At 29.4% G+C, this 21,676-nt stretch overlaps 1 protein-coding gene across 1 annotated transcript in view; it reads right to left on the bottom strand.

Moving 5' to 3' along the window:
• Positions 1 to 15,891, bottom strand: part of LOC129969084 (PR domain zinc finger protein 1-like) — a 57,156-nt gene extending 41,265 nt beyond the window's left edge. The window contains exon 1 of the mRNA XM_056083496.1: positions 15,761 to 15,891. The gene's annotated coding sequence lies outside the window, so the exon portion shown is untranslated. The remainder of the gene's footprint in view (positions 1 to 15,760) is intronic.
• Positions 15,892 to 21,676: the final 5,785 nt, after the last annotated feature.

Raw genomic sequence — 21,676 nt, 5'->3', positions numbered from 1 at the left:
AATATTCGTTATTAAATTCATTGCTTGTCTTCATTAAGTAATTCACAGATATTTTATTTTTGTTTTCTGCATTTAATTTAGAAAATCTGAGTCTAACATCATTATACACTTTTGATTACAAATTTGAAAGGAAGAAATCAAAAGTGATTAGAAAATTGTTGTTAAAAATAATTTTGTATATTTTTAAACTGAACAGAATAGGAATCGAATGAAGCACGCAAAAATACTTCTCCTAATGAAATTGTTTTCAAGTGTTTTCAAAACACAGTGAACACTTGAAATTTAAAATCATTAACCAATTCATATACACTTCTCTTTTGAAATAAGAATGTTTTGTTTTCTGAGTACATTTTAAAAGAGCCGTGAAAAAAAAATCCAGTTAATTTAAAGCAGGAGAATTTCTTAATGTTTCTAAACCATTGCCTATTATTGATATATTTGTGAAATATATATTTATGCATTAACCGACAAAAATTTACATTATGGGTCATCATTAAGAGAAAAATATCTACCACTGAGATAAAATTCACATACATCTAACAACCTGTTCAGTTTTCAGAAACAAATTACGAAAATTTATTAAATCAGAGACCATATCATATTTAATTCCCGTATAAATGCAATATATTCAAAATCCTTTGTAACTGTTCACGTGAAGCTGACATCTACATAATAATATTCATCCTTTGGAGCCTAAGCTCGAATTATTAATTACTGCCAATAATTTCCTCTCCCTTGTCCCTCATTCCCTTGCTCATTCACAGGAAAGGCCCTGATGTCCAGACTGACCAGTTGACCTCCGCTGGATGGTCATTCGACCGTCTGTTATTGCTCTAATAACCATCCGGTGGAGACTCAGACATCCAGGCTTTGGAAAACCAGGTGCTCTCGAGGCTCAGCTGATGGCTTTCTACTCGAGGATCTGTTGCCACCAAGTGCGCCCTAAACTCTTCCTGGAGGATCGTTTGGCCTCCTCTGCATGACGCAGCTGTGCGTCTGCAGGGCACTCGGCTGGAAAATGAGAAGCCAAACAAGCGTTACTCTCTCTCTCTCCGCATCGCCCGGGGGAGGCTCAAGATGAGAAGGTGATTGTCAGAGGCAGGGGAAGATGGAGAGCGTGCCGATGCGAAGGAATTTAAAGGTTAATTGTTCGTTCACAAGTCGACGGTTCGTTGATTATTCGGTTTTCGGTTAAGGAGCTTTTGTGGAAGAGAGATTGCTTAAATACTCCCGAGGAAATGCGCCCGCAGAAATTAGCCCATTCTACTCGCTCATAATGGGCAATGAGTGAAGGGCAAATGAAGAGACACGCCGGAATGAGAATCGGTTTTGCTAATGGAGAATGGAAGCATACGTCGGAATAACCAGAAAAAGTGCTCTTTTTCCCTCTTTAAATCCAATTTTGAATCTTAATTGAGATGAATAAAACAGTTATAAGAGGATATATTTCCTAGCTTGGAGAAGAAGAATTTGATTACAGGTTATTACTTAGCAATTTTTGCTTAGATTTTGAGTTTCATTCAAATGATACAAATAATTTTCTGGAATGTTTGGTTTCAAGTTTTTTTTAAATATTTATTTTCATAGAATAAACGAAAAAAATTATAATCAGGTTTAAGAAAAAATAGATAAATGACGAGTAGTTTTTTTATATGATTAAATTGTTTAATTATTTTATAAACACTAAATCTTTATATATAATTTTGATCGCTAGGAAAAACTATTATAGAAATAATGCAAATTAATTTAATATTAAAAATGTGAATTTGCGCAAAGTTGGCGATGCTTCCGAGAAATATACTACTTTATGCAACCAGTGTATATGAGGCATAAAAAAGGTCATAGAATTTTATTTTTCAAGAAATTTATTTTTATTGTATTTCTATAATGAAAATCAACACATTGAAATTTATCTGCAGGTCGTATTTTCAATCTCTGTATTTAGTGAGTGGTCTAGAGTAAAAACCATATAATCCTTTTAATATTACACAGTTCTTTTATTAAAAGCAAACTGTTTAAATATAATTTGATCATGAAGATAACTGTTATAGAAACGATACAAATTAATATTGAAAAATAAATTTGCTTAAAGTTGACGATGCATCCATGAAATACGGTATATTTAAGCAACCAGCACATATTAAAGATAAAAGGGAATTTAATTTTAATTTTCAAATATTTTTGTTGTATTTCTAAAATGAAAATCAATACACTGAAATTTATCTGTAAGTCATATTTATAATTCTCAATATTTAGAAAATACTTATAGTTAGACTTATATGACTTATTAGACTTATATGAGTAAAAATCGTAGCAAAAACATCAGAATCATTCATTCTCTGTTTTGAACTAAACAATAAAATATTATGACATAAAAATAATCTCAATTGAACTGGAGTTACTAACGTCAATAATACATTAACAACTCTAGTTCAAAAAATATCTATTGTGTTGAATTGAAATCAAATCTCTTATGCATAAATTGATGTTCATGATTCTCTTAGAAAAGGAGAATTTACCTAATGAATTCGAATACGATGACATCATAGCCTCATTAAGGAATTAAGTGACCTTGGGAATCTAATAAATTGCGTGCAGTCTTTTGAGTAATGTAACGTCATTTTCTGATTTCTCATATAAATTGCTGATATTATTCTTTGTTCCATTGTTAGCTTTCGACAATAAAAGAAAATCATGTGATTAAATATTTAATGAAAAAACGAGAATGGTTTACATTTATTATAACATTGTCAAAAATCATGCAAAATTTTAAAAAAAGCTGCCAAAATTTAAGAAAAGATTACACGGCAATTACGTTGATATAATTAAAAAGTATTTTTTTTATTTGTAAATTATACTAAATCAATTCTTTTCTATAATATATCAGTATCTATAATATATCAGTTTCAATATTTTATATTCTACGAGGTGAGTATTCCTTCTTTCGAAAATATTTCTGTGTTCAATTCGAAGAGTGCAGACATATACACCCATACATATGCAAACATAGCTATATTTTCAATACTAATATATAATCCATACATATGTTATATTATATTTATATACTATGACATATTTCATATGTGTAAATAAATTCATATATATGCTATATTTTCAAGTATAGATATATTCTTTTCTATCGAAAAACGGCATGAAAACGAGTTTTAAAAAGGCTTTTAAAAGTAACTTTCAAGATATTTATTATTATGAAATAAAATATTTAGCAAGAAATAAAGAGAATGTCGGCACATTTATTTGATTTCCATTGTCACCTTTCCCGATTTCGTTATTTATTGCCGACACAAAAAATTATTTTTGATTGTCAACAAATCAATTTTTCTTAGTGTAAATAACAAATTATTTAGAGAAAATTAGTACTTTCGAATCATGTCTTTCTATCTGCAAGAAAATATTATACAAATGGCAAAAAACTTTCAAAATAAGCTACTAATTCTAAAATCAAGAGAGTCAAGTTCGTTTGAAGGACTGGCTTAAAATTTCGTATTTCAAAAAACTTCAAACATGTGTCATTCTTTATCTTAAAAAAACCATTACAAAATAGTCTTTGATACTAAAATACTATATAAAGATGTATCTTAGACATTAAGTTAGTATTTGTTCATAAACAGTTCTGGTTTTAAAAATCATGATAAAAATAGAAATTTTTTTTCATTGCTCGCCATTTATTTTAAAATATAAAATTAAAAAATATCATAGCATCTAGTTCTTGTAAATATTTAACAAAGGAGGAAAAGCAAATTAAGAGCATCCTGTTTTACTGATCTGCTTTCTCACAAAGAACTATCAACAGCAGCAGTAGTAGGAAATTAATTTCAGATTACACCTTTTGAAATTCAAATATTTTAGCGAAAAAATCCATTAAAAATCATAATGCTTGCATCTTTTATAATTTTATGCGAGAAATTATTTATATTATATATATTAGATAAGGTTTTGTTTTTGAGTTTACCTATGTAGGTTTCTTTCCTGAAAAACGTAATTTTACACATTAAACCAAAACATTCTTTTAAACTAACTACACTCATGTCCATATATTAAGGGTAATGCAAGTTCAGGAAAAGAAAAAGTCAGAAACAAAACAAATGTGACTTACTTGTAAAGCCTGTTTATAAAACAAAAGGTAAAAAGCAAAAAAAGATGCTATATGTTTGATATCATTAATAAAAATTGCGATTGTTTGCTCTCTGGAGCAAATTACAAAAAACACCTATTTACAAAAACCATGGTTGGTATGATGGTTAATACATAGTATGTCTCCCTGACGATGCCAAAGTCCGTACAACGCCTAGGCATGCTGAGTATCAAATTATCGATCTGATCTTGGGGAATATTACACCACTCATCAAACAATGCTCTCCGAAGTTCCAGTAGACATGTAGGTGATGGATGATGGACTTCAACTCGTCGGCCAAGCATGTCCCACACATGCTCTACTGGATTCAAGTCGGTGAGAATGTGGACAGTCCATACGGGTGATATCCCCCCGATTAAAGGCATTCGTTTACGGTGTGGACGGGCGTTTCATCCATAAACACGAATTCTACGCCCATGGCGCCTCGAAACAAACGTACATGTTGTTCCAGAATGACATCCCGATAGATTTGGCCTGTCATGGTTCCAATTTGAACATGCAGGTCAGTTCTGGAACCCAGAATAATTCCTCCCCAAATGAAAAATCCTACACCACCGTAACGGTGTCGTTCAGCGATGTTGTCTTAGTGGTAATGTGTACCTGGAGCTCTCCATATGAAAGTCCGACGAGAATCAGACTGCAAGCTAAAAGTGAACTCGTGGAAAAACATCACACAAGCGCAGTGTTGCGGTGTCCACATTACATACTCTCTACTCCAGGTTAACCGCAAGTGACAGTGAGTTGCAGTAAGTGGAACACATCTGACAGGCCTACGAGCATATAGACCAATCTGCCATAAGCGTCAGTACATGGTGTGCCTTGAAATTGTCGTACATGTGGCTGAAGAGAGCTGACGGGACAGGTCTGATGCTGTGTTCCTTTTGGCAGTAACTGCAAAATATCGGCCCTCATTCGGCGTTGTAACTCGGGGACGACCTGTGCTGTAAAGTCTACTCACATCACCATCATCTTGAAATTGTTATCAAAGTCTGGAGATGGCACATAGTGTCATCTCCAGACGCTATGTGTCATAACTATGCTGTCATTGCACTGAAAGGCTTATAAAGCGCTTGCGAACCATTTTACTTCTTTGCCTGTATTCCTTATACATCACTTTCTTACACTCTCGTCATTGTGCCGTACTATCGGTCTCATTTGGTGGCTTCCTGCAACTTGCATATGATTTTTGAAGATGTGTGTAGTCATTTTACGGGTGATATATGTATTTTAGAGTTCGATTTCCGCGTGACTCTGAATTATCCTTAATTTTGGACATGAGTGTATTAGAACCATTTTCTATCTACCCTCATTCTGTCATGTAGCGCATCTCGGACTCGATTCTAACATGGTAAAACTGAATGCGAATTCAAAATATAAGTAATGATAGATAAACTTTAAAATGAATACTGTAATGTAACGGATTGCTTCAGATAACATGTTAAACTAAGTGCATTCATGATTTCTTTTTATTTAAATGGCTAGTTCATATGTAGGAAAGACTGAAAAATATTTTTATGTAATCATATGTGATTCGAATCTAAATATTTTCTCCGAAAAAATACGATTTAAAAAACATCTGCCGAGCGAAGCTCGGTCTTTCAGATGTTGTTTCAAGAACTAAATAATGCATTATAAGCGATTTCCTGTCCAAAGGATAGAAATTAATACAATTTTTCATGACACTCTATTCACAATTAAGAACAGTTTTTAATGTTGAATTCGCAATTAATATAATGTTGCGATTGCATACAAATTTCATAATTTGTAGTTCACATAAGTAGTGAATAGTTATCAAAGAATCGCGATAACTTTTAGCGAGTAGAAAGAACTCGCTTGAGATCAACATTTCAAAGAGAGAATTCAATCGGCAACTCTACTCTTGACTTGCCTAACTAGTTCCTCATTTATGCACATTCGCATTTATGGTTCCTGCGCCAGAGTATCAAATGTTCTAGAACACTGAATTCGATTCTTATTGGAGATATCGTCATGATTCTCGAATAAATGGGATCCTTCATTTACGGCGCCAAATTCATCACATTGGTCATCAAGTCGTCAAAGCCAGGAATCATTGGCACGGCATTCATTCAGCATCCATTAGTGCTATCTGTAAAGCTCTCTCTAACATCAACTGCTCAAGGATGCATTAATACAAGTTCAAAACAATATTTAACGAACATCTTTGAAAGCCTTCAAAACAAACAATATGTAATAGAATTTTTAACTACAATTTCATATCTTCAGCTTTGATTAAAAAATATCCAATAATACTAATTAATAACCGAACTTACGAAAGAGTATCATATTATAAATGTCAAAAGCATGGAGATAATGAATCCAGATTTGATACACGGTTTTCAAATTCTGTATTTTTGGGATTGTTTTTAGAGATTTTCTTATAATTTCTGAATGGTACTTAATATAATACTAAAAATTATTCCTGGTATGAATTCTTAATAACATACAACAGACATCACCTTTTTAATATTTCTTGATTTTAAAACGGTGGGGTTACCTATACTTAAAAGTATATAGATTTTACTGTATTTGCAAACAAATAATCTCGAAAATTTGCATACCAAATAATTTCTACATTTCTACAAATGTGTTTAGGAAGTTATAATTAAAATAACAGAAAGTAAATCTCCTATATATAAATCTGAAATACTATATTTTCCTTGGATCAGCTTTAGAAACATTTTTAAAAAATTGCATATTGTCAAGAAACAAATTGTTTTATCAGTCGACTTAAATCTTGTAAATTGTAATATTCAAGACAACGTCTACTTTTCTCTGAAAAGTGATTTTTTTTTCGTAGCCAATAGAAATATAGACCCATGTAGAACATTTTTCCATTGTATATTTGAATCCTGCCAGACTTAAAATTCGATATCTTTTGTTTTAGTCAATGAAAATACCATGTATATAATTTCGAAATTGCTAAAAAAGGAAATATCTAAAAAAGCCAGTATATGGAGAAAAATTATACTATATATGTACTTCTTAATAATCTTATTGCATGCACAGGATACGTTAGAAATTCGCGCAAACTTCCAAAATTCATAATAAAAGAAGTAATGTCCGGAAAAAAAAAAGTTTGCGCAAAAATGTTCAGAAAGATATTCCAAGTAAAAGAATCCAATATCCCTCTACTATATTCACGGAAATCGAATTTTTTTCCCCCAGTATTTTGAAGTTTGATCAAATTTATGACGCACCCTGTATTTGATTATATTATAAATTATATAGTTGTTAAAATTTAGATAATTTACTACCACATTATAATGCAAATATGTGTAAGTTAATGTCAGAATTCGTCATTTTGAATCGTGATCAGAAAATGAGGATGAACTATCCATGTCCTCTAATCGGAGTATTTTGGTATTCGATGCTTGATAAATATATCGAATTAGATCCATATACACAGCGGATCTTTGCAAATTCGGTTTTCGAATCTTGCCCAAGTCTTTTAATGTTGAAATTTTCTCAATAAACCATTGTGGAGCCAACTGGAAGGAGATATTTCATTACATCATATTTATATCCTTTAATAATATTGTGCTTTACTTTTTTCCTCTTATAATGAATTTCACAGATCTAAAACTAAGCTACTACGACGCATACTTGTACCAAAAGACTTTCTGATGCTGTGGTGTGAAAATTGAGAAGGGGTCTGTGCCAGCTCAAATGGTCTCCTGGTCATCTGACAGTGGTTTAGTATCACAAGGTCCATCCAAATCAGCTTTAATGTTTTCTACAAACGGAACGTTAATATAACTTAACTTTCCTCATTTAAAGATTGAATTCTTTTTGAGCTTTAGATTCTTGGGGGTTTGGGGTGGGCAGTTCAAAGAATTCTATTTCTTGTTAGAATGAAATACAAACTAGTTAAGCAATTTTACAAATACAAACTAGTTATGCAATTTTACAAATACAAACTAGTTACAAGTATATTTTAAGAATTTTGAATCTATAACTAACAATATTGAAAGCTATAACTAACTAAAATCTTAAATATTGGACGACTAGGGTTTTAAGTTAAAAAATAGACAATTGTTTGTTATAAAAATTAAAAGTGAAATATTTTGAACATTTTTCCTTCACTGTTTCGTTCAAATTAATGAACTGTTGCTTGTATCATTCATCTTGTAAATGATAGCTTGATTGGATTGTAACAATTCATGATAAATTCTTGCTCTTTGTCATGCGCATTTAAATCATTTTTACATTACCGAAACTATTGTTTGCAAGTTGCATTCGATGGGAGATATTCAAACGAAATGTACAACAGGAACTGATGCGTTTCTGCTGCAGTTTTCTTTGCAATGAAGTAAAATAATCTGGCTTCTCGCAAATGCTTTTTGTTTAACACAAAATTCAAGATGTTTTTAGAGCTAATATATATATTTTTTAAATTAACGAGAAATCCCACACTGATTTTTAGTTGCAGAATCTTTCAAATACATCTTTTCCAATGTATTTGCAGGAAAATGATACGACTACTATTCCCTTGCATTCATTATAAATGAAAGAAATCCTGTTTCTATACCCAATGTTTTAACATAGCTTATATTACAAGATAATTTATTAGCCTCCTTTCAATGTTTGTTCTGACTTAAATTATGTTTCAGTTTCAATGCATTCATTATTCCCATTATTTTTGAACTGCTTCGTCATTTTGTTAATATTGTGCATTGTTTTTTCAAATCAGCACAAAACAATAATGAAAAGTTTTTGACAGAAGCATAAGATGGAACATTCTGGATGATTTGAAAACATGATTTAACACAACACTGATAAGAAATTTGATTTTTGCTCCTAATTTTATTATTTCTTATCAGAAAAATTATATAAAATTTTGCAAATATGGGTTATGTATATTTCTAAAGGTATGCATAATTATTCAATTACATACTTCTCTTAATTTATAAGTGAAGATATGTGGACACGCATATCTGAAAGTTAGAATGGATTATGAGACTAACGCAATTTAATAAATTCCAAATTGTTAGTAGACTTTTACTTGGTGCTTTAAAATGAATTATTATTAATCCTTTTTTTTTTCTTTGAATTTTTCTAGACATTGTATTATCAATTTGCTTTCATTATTTGTATTGTAAATCGCATGTTATCGTCTATAGGTCCTTAATATTAATCCAGTTAGCAGCAAAACTGTTTTCGTTATTATTATCTTCATATACAAGTATGCATTGTAGAAGTATTGCAATTGAAAATACATATTCTGATGAATATTTAAATAATTGATCTCTCGGAATTTGAAAAATTCATGATGGAATTTTTTTTATAATCCTTTCGCTGTAACTGGAATTTATGCACCACGCATTTAATCTCCTTTAAAGCGCATTGTGTTTGTTATTAAAAATTTTTAAAACAACCTATGTTTAAAAGTAGTACTCAATTTTTATTTTCTCGTATAAGAAAGTGTACAGGAAGTATTGTAATGATCAAAAGATTCGAATTCGATATTATGTCGAATCTCCACATTTTAGACTTCCCTGAGTTCAAAAAAAAACATTTTTGGCATCATGTCTATCTGTCCATGACAAAGATAACTCAAAAACGCTTTCAGATGATTTAACCCTTTAAAGGGACATTTTTTTCTAGTCATATTTTGTTAAAATATTTTTAGGCTTGAAATTAGAATAAGAAAAGGGATTCATTTAGCTTATTAGATAAGCTTAATTTGATTAATTAATTTGGTTAATTAATAATTAAGTAACTAATCAAGACACATCATTTTGTCTGAGATAAAGAATTGAAGCATCTAAGTTTCTGGCTTACTAAAAAAATTTGTCAGAACTTATGCCAACTTACATAATTTCATACAAAGATTGATAAATTTGGTGGGAAGCATACTTCCCACTGCCCTAGAAAGGTTTAAATTTGATATATGTTCTTTATAACAAATTTGTGGATTTCATCAAATCTTGAGCAAAATGCTTTCAAAGGAAATTTGTCTGTCCGTCTATTTTGAATGTAAGATAACACGATTATTACAAAAAGAAGAGAGTTAAATAGATAAAATTCGATACACAGAATTAACCTATATAATTTAAACACCTGTCAATCCAACAAGGAATTGACTGTCGTTGGTCTGTACTTTTAGAAACATGTCAATGTGATAACTCAAAAACGTAATGACTTAAATATATCAAATTTATTACGCGGTTTTCTGACTGCCGTTGTAGTTCATGCCAAACTTTGGTTTGAGTCTCTTATTATGTATATAGTACGGGCACCCCCCCCCCCCCGGGCCGATTTGAAAAAACATACTTAAAGCATAAATTCAGTTTTGGGATACTATTAAGCGCATGCCAAGGATTAATCGCCTAGCTAGTCAAGAATGACATAATAGATTCGGTAAAAATGCTGGTTTCATGGCAGAAGTTACTCTTTCGTAACTATTGCATACCAACACCATGTAAAGTGGTCTCTGGAATATCACCTTTATTTTAGAGTTTGTGAGAACGTTTTGGGAGACAACATCCCCTGGTTAATAACAGATATATGAAGATAATTATTCAATTTACATGGTGTTCACACATTTTTTCACATTATTTAAATAAATGATTTAGAACATTGCACGCCATTTAACCAAATTACACAGCATTGAACGCAACATTCATCGTCCTAAATTTCGAACTCAAATCCGGCATCATATAAATTTTGAAGGATACTGTATTAAGAATAAAAATCCTGCAATGTCTTTTTTTTTTGTCAATTTTAAATAATGTTTGATAAAAGTAAATTTATATTCGAAAGCATTGTACCATAGTCAAGGGTAAGTTATCCGAGTTAACATATTTCTATGGATCAAGTGTTATTTGTTTCCAAAGAAAATGATATTAACTACAGAAGGGAAAATCTTCAGTAAATAAATTATCTCTTAGTAAAATAAACATGTTTAGTTGCAGTGCTTCTTGCAATGCCCTTTTCAAGATGTCCGAACTCCTGCAACCTCTTCCATAATAGTTCCTAATTCAATTTTATACAAAACCGGAAACTGAAGCTCTTTGTATCTGGACCAGAGCCAAATCTTTAGTTCTAGTAACGCTTTCCTGAAATTTTATTGAATGATCTGAGAGAAGGAAACTCTATATTTATTTAACCCAGATATTATTTCCGAGAAATGATCCGTTAAAGCAGAACGCATCCAAAATATGTTATATGTGAAAGTGAAATCCTGCATCTTCTTAAATTTTTCATTTCAATTCACATTATTTTTAATGTTTTTCTCAAAATATTCATTTATTGCTAAGTTTTTCAGGGAGAACACTGTTTTCCCTAAAATATTTAAAATTTACTGTTAAGCTTTATACCGGATATTTCTACATTTGTTTTACCGGATGTTAATATAAGTCGGTATATATGTTTCTACATTTATACCGGATGTTTCTACATTTAAAAGGACTTTGCATAAAACTTCACTAATATAAAAAGAAGTCAAAAATTTTTTACGATATTTTATAAGAAAAAATACATCAAACCAAAATTTCTTAATTTGAGAAAGCTTAGTTTTTAATGTAAGAATTTTAAGCCCAGAAAGTTTTGAAAAAACATTCGCACACTTCTGATTATTAAGATCATATTCCTATGCAACAAAAGAAATTTTTAAAATAATATCTTGACGTAAAAATTAAAAACTATATATCTGTAAATAAAAATTTTAAAAATTTTTTTGATATAATCAATAATTTTTATTATTTTCTTTCCAATATATTTTGCTGTCATTGAAAAAAATTTTTCAAACCGAAAAGAAAGGAAAATAGAAGGGAAAAAATGGACTAAAAGATCCAACAACTGAGAAAAGTGCAAAACTTCACATAAGAACTTGATTCTAGTTATAATTTTTATAACATTTTATGATTGACTGAGTATGCTTTTTCATAGATTTTTATTTTTATTCAAAGATCTGCTCATTTATTCAAGCTCAAGTATATCTGAAATAGAAAACTAATTGAAAATACTGTAAAAATTATAAATATTCTAAAAAGTTCAGATAAAATTTTTTCCGATTTTTTTTTTACAAAATTACGATGTTACATGTTAAAGTAAAAATAATATGCTCAATTTGAGACCGATCCTTATTTAAAGCTCTGGTTATTTAAACAAACTCAAGTATATCTATCTGAAGTAGAAACTAATTAAAAAATAATTATAATTTTTAGAGTATTTTCAAAAGTACAAATATAAATACTCCTCGATTTCTTTATAAAATTATGGTTGCACATATTTATGCAGAAATGATATGCTCAGTTTAAGATCATTGAGAATAAATATCATCCCTGTTTTCACTTTCCTTGCCATGTTCTTTTTGCCGTACCTCAAAAGTAAAATTTTGCAATAAAACATCAGAAAAGCTTTCATTATAATATTTTATTTATACAAAAAAAGATTCTCCATTATTTTATAATATCCCAAGGTCATTTATGAGTTACAAGTTTTGGAAATAATTGATTTCCGATCCAAATTGATTTTAAATTCATCGAATAGAATAAAATCATCATCGATGCTTTAATTCAACATTAATAAATCAACAGAACACTCTGAAACTTAAAAATGACAAAAACAATAAAAAAATGGTCCCTAATGTTAGAATAACATTTTGATACCCTATTCACTCATTTCATCAGCATAGGACGCAAGTTTTGATAGATTTCCAACTTTTCCATATATTCAATGGTATAAATACAGTTTTCAAATTTCTGTGGATTAAATTTATTTTATTTAAATTCATTAAATGGTTCTTATTACCTTGCTAATCATTCATTTGTAGTTATTGTTAAACAGGATTTAAAAATTTTACTTGCATTTTTAGTAAATTAAAAATTAAGATTTTAAAAGGCTATCCTTTCTAATTTTGGAGCTCATGATGGTCGTACAAAAATCATTAATTAAAATAAAAACATTTTAGTGTTATGAATTTAATTTCTACGGAATTTGTTTTTTCAATTTCAATAGTTTTTTTTTTTTACCAAAAATTTTTAAATAGTGGTTGATGAAATATATTTTAACATTCATTTGTCTTAATAGTCTGTATAATTGTCGAGTCTTATTTCATAGTTTAATCTTTATTTTTAAAAAGATAAGTAACGTCTCATATGAGAGATAATTTTCTGTAAATTATGTTATATAAAAACTGCTATTTACGGAATACACAAATGCATTCAATCAAACCTGAAACATTATCTTGTATCAGTGTTTTGAATTAGAAATTCGATTTTTTTTTTCTGAGAATTAGAATTTACTTAGGCTCAAGGTTCAATAAAGTATTACAATACTTTTTATTGCCTTTTAAATACAAAGGCAAAAGCAACTCCAAAAATCTACACGCAAAGGTTAGTTTTCGAAAATTTATAATATGGTTAATCATACATGAGTGCTCTCTCCTCAAATTTCTCATACACGTCAAGATTATAAGAGATTGGTTCTTTACTGTTCCATCATACAATGAAGAGAGTCAAGTCAGCAGTTTATCTCTTTCCCCCTCGACTAATTAGCTTCAAATTTGACATTGCTGATATACAATTTTGATCAAAGATCACATACAAAATTTCATTTACCTAATTCGTTTTATCTATGGATGTATCTATTCGCAATACACGGATAGACAAAGTGGCAGACGGTTTGGCGGTTTTAGTTCAAACTTTTGCTCTAATATACAATTTTGATTTCTTTCACTCATACTGATATTCTGTTTGGGTAGTCAGTCTTCTAGACTACACTCCAAACAGTGTTACTCAGTTATCATTATTATATCCATGTAAACGAAGAAGGATAGACAATCAGTCCTTGGAAAGATATATCTATTCTTGGTACTTATTGACATTTCTAATGATGAGATTCCATGACAAGTTGCATTCCTAAAGATTTTTCAGTTTAACGGATAACAGATTTTAAACGGATATGCAAACTTAATATTGATGATTCTGTACGAAAAAATATGCAAAAATCTTTTATTTTTGTGGTAAAAAATATTTCATTTGTCTGTAATATTTCAATGCAAAGTTAATGTGTATATATACACAGAAAGACGAAAGATAAATCATAAAATTTATTTCCAACTATGTAGTTTCTTTCCTCTTACTCCGCTTTTTTGATTAAGAGCTTTCTGAAATATATAGATTCATCAAAATCTCCAAGTGGAATTTTTTTATTATTATAATACATTCTCTTGGCATAATAACAAATCTATACATAACTAATGAAAAAATGACGAAGGTTGCTGAAAATATGAAGAGTTTAGTACACGGAATCTTTTCCGACTTTAAAAGAAGCAAAATTTCAAAAGAAATAAGAGAATCGAATACAGATTACTCGATAATTTTATAATAGAATATGAACTTGATTTTAAGAAACCACCATAAGCCTTGAATATAGAAGGAATGCAAGAGGAACTAATGTGAAAAGTACGATCTAATTTTTACATAACTACCAGCATGTTTCACGAATATGCGATGAGTATAAAAATGTGTGACAAGATCAAATGTAATGTTACAATTTCAAATCAATTTTGCAATTTATTTCTTAAGTAATTACTTACAAATTTATCATAAATTCCATTCAGTTTGGATTATCAACTCCACATTTAATCTAAGTAAGTTTTACAAAACCAAGAATAAAGATAATTGGTTCATTAGAAACCCGAAAATGCAAGTGATATTGGAAAACAATGAAGTTTTTCTTTATGAGAAAAAATAAAATCTCATAAAGCATCTGAATATCATAATTTTTTTAAATAAATATTTTTAATTTATGCAAAAGTATCTCATAATTTCATAACAAGTTCCTTCAGTTGATAAGCAACTGAAGCAACAGATAAATCACAATTTATGATTGAATCAAGTATCTACAATAATAAATTATTCTATATTTGGCTAATAATTAATAAATTCTTCAAATAAATAAATAATTGGAGTTGATTTAACATATTTATTGTGTAATTTTTTTAAAATAGGCATTGTGTAATTTTCCTGCCTTTTTGTTCTAAAATTGTGTTTATATATTTCTTTGCAAATCAGAATTTTTTTATAATTATAGTACTATTAATTGTTATTTGAAGAATGGAATTCTCAATTCATGAAAGAAATGAATAAAATGTATATAAATGTGAATTATCTCAAAATCCATTATTGGCTTTTAATTATATTTTCCGCCACTTTTAAAATAAAAATTTTCTTTCAGAAATCATGTCTGTTACAATGCCCTTTTAATAACTATAAAAGTTTTATGGACCAATAACTCTAAATTATATTAAAAGAATCAAATAATAATGAAGAAACGTAAGTTTATAATACTATTAATTTTACAAATACATATCAACAAACTAAACTTCAAGAAAGAAAAGTAAGAAGTTTTATTTATCCTTCTAAAGCATATATACTTAAATTATATTAATTAATGAATTTATCAAACATTTATTTAAATCATTTTAAAATGTTCATTGGCAAAAAGCTTTCTTGCTCTTAAGTTAATACCTAAAAAATATTGCGGATTATTAACAATTTAAACTTAAAGGGGAATGTTAAAAACATTCCTCTTGGCGAATCGACACTTTTATTCCCAGTAAATATGAACAGAACTCACCCTTTATTCTATGGCAGCGCTGACATCTGTCGTGTGGGGAACACGTGGTCGACCCTCTTTCAACTCCCTGTATGCGAGTTTCTCTTCCCCATCGAGCCGGAGTGGGACCTGGTGGTTGTTTTCGCGGCCAAGCTTTGTGCACTCTGCCGGGAAGAGTGAACTCCAGGCGGTGAAGCGCCGACAAAGCTGCTCTCCTATTGGTCCGTAAGTTTGATCCTCCTCGGCAAATGGTTCGAGGGCCGTGATGAATGAGGAGGGGCCACCGATTGAAATGTCTGGTAAATTGCTCGAAAAAGAGGTGGAGATGTTCACTAGAGCAAGTGTGTCTCGGATTTTTAGAAATGGATTCTGTTCCGGTTTCGTAAGTCAACTTATGATGATTGGCAGGTGGGAGCATGATGCGAGAGACAAGACGAGGGGGGGGGGGAGATGAACGAGGTCCTGATATTTACATTACTTGGGTATCCACAGAGTTATGAAATACCAATAACAAATTACTCGACAACTTTAGTATTTCTTATAATGTCGTTTGCGGTGTGAAGTCTCTCGAATCTGAAAAAAAAAAATTCCAGCTTTGCAACAAGGAGATAGCAGGCTCAACATCAAAGATTCACCATTTAAATGGAATTGATTCTTTTCAAACCCATTTAAAGGGTGTTCTATTTCCTGTAATGTGAAGAGAAAGTTTTAATAGTGGTTAGCCGAATCATCATATGATCGTGGATCAAATTCATGCAGTTTATTCCTAAATAGCCTTGAAGAAACTTCAAAATGCATCGCTAAACCGCACTAAACCGTATCGTCTTAGTAAAACTTTAGCAGTACATCTGGTTGACTTCACTTAATATGAAAAAATGCACTGTCTTATAAATTCAAGGACTAGTCTAGTGACATTTTTATATTCAAAATTCACTTAATATGAGAGAATACACTGTCTAATAAATTCAGACTAATCTAGTGATACTTTTATAATGAAAATTCACTTAATATGAGAGAATACACTGTCTAATAAATTCAAAGGCTAGTCTAGTGACATTTTTATAATGAAAATTCACTTAATATGAGAGAATACACTGTCTAATAAATTCAAACACTAGTCTAGTGACATTTTTATATACAAAATTAAAAATACATTTGAAGTTTCATTTATAATAAATTCGTCCCATTAAACAATTATATGAAGACAATTTTAAGCATTTTTTTTTTTCTGTTATGAGTACAAAATTATTTTTTGAGTTGTCCTTTTATAGAATTTAAGCGATTTGTATTTTGTGCAATAATTTCGAGTAACCTTGCATATCTAATTTTAACCTGGTATTCGCTGTTTCAGATTTAATTAAAATTTAATTGCATGCCCATTAGCGTTAATGGCTGTAACATACGAATGCACATCTTTAAATCTTTCAGTATTGTGAAAATTACCAAGGGATAAATATTCTGGAAGAAATTCTTTCATAACATTTCTTAAAATATTTTTAAATCTTTTCTCTTTATTTTAAACGGTGAAACTTATTAAAATTGTAGGACGTATAAAATGATAACTAGTTATTTATGTTTTTATCACACATTCTTCAGAACAAGGGCTGTCACTAGTTTATTCTTCCTGATGTACGTCTACGTATAAGGTTGTAAATTCTTAGAGAGACAATAGTTACTCGATTCTAAAATTTAATTATAAGTATATAGAGTAAAAGCAACTGAAAATATTTTACAAATTATATTTATCAGTTTATACAAACATGGAATTTTTCGTAAATTCTATCTTAACGTTTCTTTTGCGCGCAATAGTGAACGAATTGGAGATGGACGTAAAAAATGCTTCATAGGGTACTGAAATAAACTACCACACGGATGTTGAGTTTGGAAATAACACAAGTTCTACAGAAAAATTAGGATCTTTTTTCAGCATTCCATATTTCCATTTGTTTGTTTGTTTGTTTTTTGCGAGATTCTTTTAGAAAAAGTTACATGTCAAGAAAAAAAAATTCTTATTTGGTGCTTGAAATTTCTTAAAACTGACTCTGAAAGTACTTGAAGTGTCTTCAAACAATAAAAGAACTTTTAATCTATCAACCCTTCTTTTGAGATTTAATGTTGTTAATTTATATATGTAAAACATTGAAGAACTAGTTAATTTTCGAACAGAAAAATTACTTGCAAAGAACACAGAAAGATAAATTAAGAAAAAATAGGATACTATAGTTTTGGTCAAGAGAAGATCACGGCATGAATGGATAATTCTTATAGATTTAAAATTGATTCTTTATACCCATGGTTATCAATTGAAGCTTATGAAATATCCTTACTTCTTGCGCTTATAAAATAGGAAAGTCAAAAAGGTCATTGGATAAGAAAAAGATTGACCTACGAGACAAAACATAGTTACTGAAGAAAGAATTATCGTTCGTAACTTTTTAATTGAGCGACGTATAATTGTTTTATTAATACGATATATGAAGCATATAGATTTACAGGGCTCTTGTTGTGTGTTTTCATTAATGGAATAGTTTTGAACGATTTATTCAGAAAAAAAATTCTGCACTCTAAACCTACTGAATCTCCTAATTTATATAACTGATTCTATATATAGTAAAAGCACTATTCTATATATACACAGATTCTATATATATAGTGATATTCAAAAACTATATTTGTTTCCAATATATGAAGTAAACATAAATTTAGTTTAAAAAATGCCTAATAAAATACGGCTTTTTTTTTTTTTTTTTTTAGGTGGGAGGCAGAATTTCCGTTTAAAACTCATTGCTTTGATTTTTTTTTTTTCCTGAAGCTAATAGTGATTAATTGAAATTTCGCATATTGTTACAAAACAATCGCCATACTATTTATAAAATGTAGCATTGGTTTCTTCAGCCATTCTCACTTTTATAAAAAAAATGCTTCATCAGTTCACAAATTCTTTCTTGTCCAATGCATGGTATTTAATCAATTCCAATAAACCCTAAGCATATTCGAACATTTCATAATGTTATTTTATATAATTTCAACTAAAATTAATCTCGATAAGGTCTAGGAACGCTTCTTGTATTTCACATAAACTTTTCGAGCATTTTTTTTAGAATTATTGGAGATTAATTATACATTTTGGACAGTAAAAAAATAACAAATATGACAAATGAAAGAAAGGAAGAACATTTCCCAACATACTTAGCATACACATCCTGCGAGATTGAAGCCATCATTGTTGGTGATCCTTAAAATGAGACTTTAAGTAAATAATTGAATCCTCTATATTTCTTTGAGAGGTGAAAAATTATAGTTTACTAGTTGATATGTACCCAGCATTTCTCGGAATTAAAATTATTTAATGTGTAATATAAATTAATATTTTCGACAAAATTTCTTGTAGAAATAATATATAAGAGTTCTCTTTAAACAAATAGTCAACACAAGCTGTTATAAGTCAATCCAACTGAAGGCTTCACTGTGTTTCAGCTATATTCGTTCAGAGGAACCTAACTTGTTAAGAGAGTCACTTTTTTGCACTTTATTTTGCTCCTTATATGAATCCACTTTATGAAAGGTGATCGTTAAATAAAGTATAACTGTATTTTTTCTGGAATAATTTTCTCTAAAATTGTTAAAAAAAACTCTTGTTTAATTTCTAATAAACTGAATATTGATTTTTTTTTTAATTTTGAGAAGTTTATTGTATTTGTTCTCTTAGCTTAAATAATAAGTGCTCAAAATTTCTGTGATTTACATTCTGTTGTTAGATGATGTGAAGCATTGATATATACACGTACAGTGAATGTAAATAAGTCATAATGTAATAACTCATAAGTAATAATGACTCATTTACATTACAATTTCCTGTAGTAAAGAAAATAACTTGCTTGAAACCGAAATCTGTTCACGCTCTCATTCTTCCTTGAGTCACGTGCTCTCATTTAGCTTCATTCACAAATAATGATGTTACTGAAAATCAAGGTTTCCCTTATGAATACGTAGAAAGTTTTTATACTAAGGAGGAATGGTAGTAGTATATGCTTTAGAAGCAATTCTATACCAACCATTTTGTAATTTTCTAGGTCTTCCTTTACCCTAACCATCAAAATAATATCTCATTACTCTAAGGTTATCGTATGAAATCAGTTAAATATATTTTATTATAAAAACTGAGTTTCTCAACAGAACTATAAATATTTTTATTAAAGAAATGAAACTATTTTTTTTAGTAAAATTACTATTGATAAAGCCAAAAAAATCTATTTTTCAGAAAAGCGAAATTTTGTTGTTATGAAACAAAAAAAAAAAAAAAATGTCGTATATGGCATCAATAGCGTGATTATAATTTAAAGCTTTTACACAAAAAATATTTGTTTAAAATTTGAAATAACATCGTTAGCGATCACATTATTACAGATGAATATTATTTTTAAATCATATTACAGAGAACGAATCTTAAAATTTTTCTTAAGATTTGCCTCAGTTACATTATTTGTAATGTTCATATCATTCAGTTTGTTTCAACAATTGATATAACTAAGTTTTTACTCAAAATAATCTTGGAAAACGGTAAAAGTATTACGCAAAAGAAATATAAGCTTGAGCTTTTGAATAGTTCGCCTTGTTTTCTTTGCAAAAACTCTGTATTGATAGAAGTCATTCCATATGTTATGTGCAGCTGAATATCTTTCATCTTACTGAGCACTTTTTTTGCTTCTTTTGGTCGTTTCGAGTAGGTTAGAAGCCCCTTTCAGAAACGAAAGAGATAATTTCAAGTGGGGGGGGGGGAACGAGCATGTAAACTGTGTGGGGCTCCAGAGAGCGAGGCGTTGATTGATTCGGGGTGTGTACGGTATGATCTCACTTATTTGTAGTTAAGTTCTATTTTGTATTATGCAGGGAGGGAGGCATCTGTTCCAAAGCCCACAGTGAGAAGGGGGGGGGGAGATTACCAACCACACTCAGAAAGGGTTTACTCTTTCCCAACGCAGAAGGGCTATTCGCCAAGGAAAACTACTGTGTGAGCACATTTTTTTTTTTTTCTTTAAACCAAAGAATATTTTTAATAAACAATTTTTAGGGAAAAATTATCGAAAAAGTTAGGAATAGTTTAATTGTTAATTATTTGTAACGATAGATTTATGCTATATTGTATATATCTGAAGCTTTAGCAAGAATTATAATACAATATCTATTAAGAACAGCTTATCGTCACTTATAGAAGCCATTATAGATTACAAATAGAAAATGAAAAAATGATTGAATAAAAAAAAATTCTTCTTTAGTATCGGATCGCAGATTTCATTTTTATATTGTAATTTAGAATATTTGTGGATATCTGATCAGTTAAGAATATCTAAACAATGAATATATTCATTACAACTTAAGGATATAATAGGCATTCAATTTTTTTTTTTTTTATTGTTGAGCTATTGTAGGAAATTTGCTTAACAATTTTATTATAAAGTTTTTAGGTTATAAAAAAATTCTGAAAAATCTATTCATATGTTTTTGAAAGCTGTAATAAAAATTAGCGTGAAGTGTTAAATAAGATACTGTCAATCTTTAAATTATTCCATGCGTTTTGGAATGCAATAAAAATCTATTTTTCCAGATAATTCAAATTAACATTTTAATTGTATACATTAAATAGCACATATACTTCCAAATAAAATAAAAATTAACTGAATATTTCCTAAATTTCAAAAATGAATGAATTCATTGATAAGCATTTAAATTAAATCTATAACTCCTCAGCATAGATTTAATTTAAATGTTTATCAATGAATTTAATCTGCATAAATATTTTTTATAAAATTAACAAGAAAATACTGTAGATATTTTTTTGTGCTTTACATTCAGCCAGATAGAATAATATTTGCTCCAAAATAATTCTTTTTAAATAAGTTTCCATTCAAATTAATACACTATTTTTCTTATTTCATT

The sequence above is a fragment of the Argiope bruennichi genome, chromosome 1 (genome assembly GCF_947563725.1).
Source record: "Argiope bruennichi chromosome 1, qqArgBrue1.1, whole genome shotgun sequence".
NCBI classification, from domain to species: Eukaryota; Metazoa; Arthropoda; class Arachnida; order Araneae; family Araneidae; genus Argiope; species Argiope bruennichi.
This window is presented reverse-complemented; position numbering and strand designations above follow the sequence as displayed.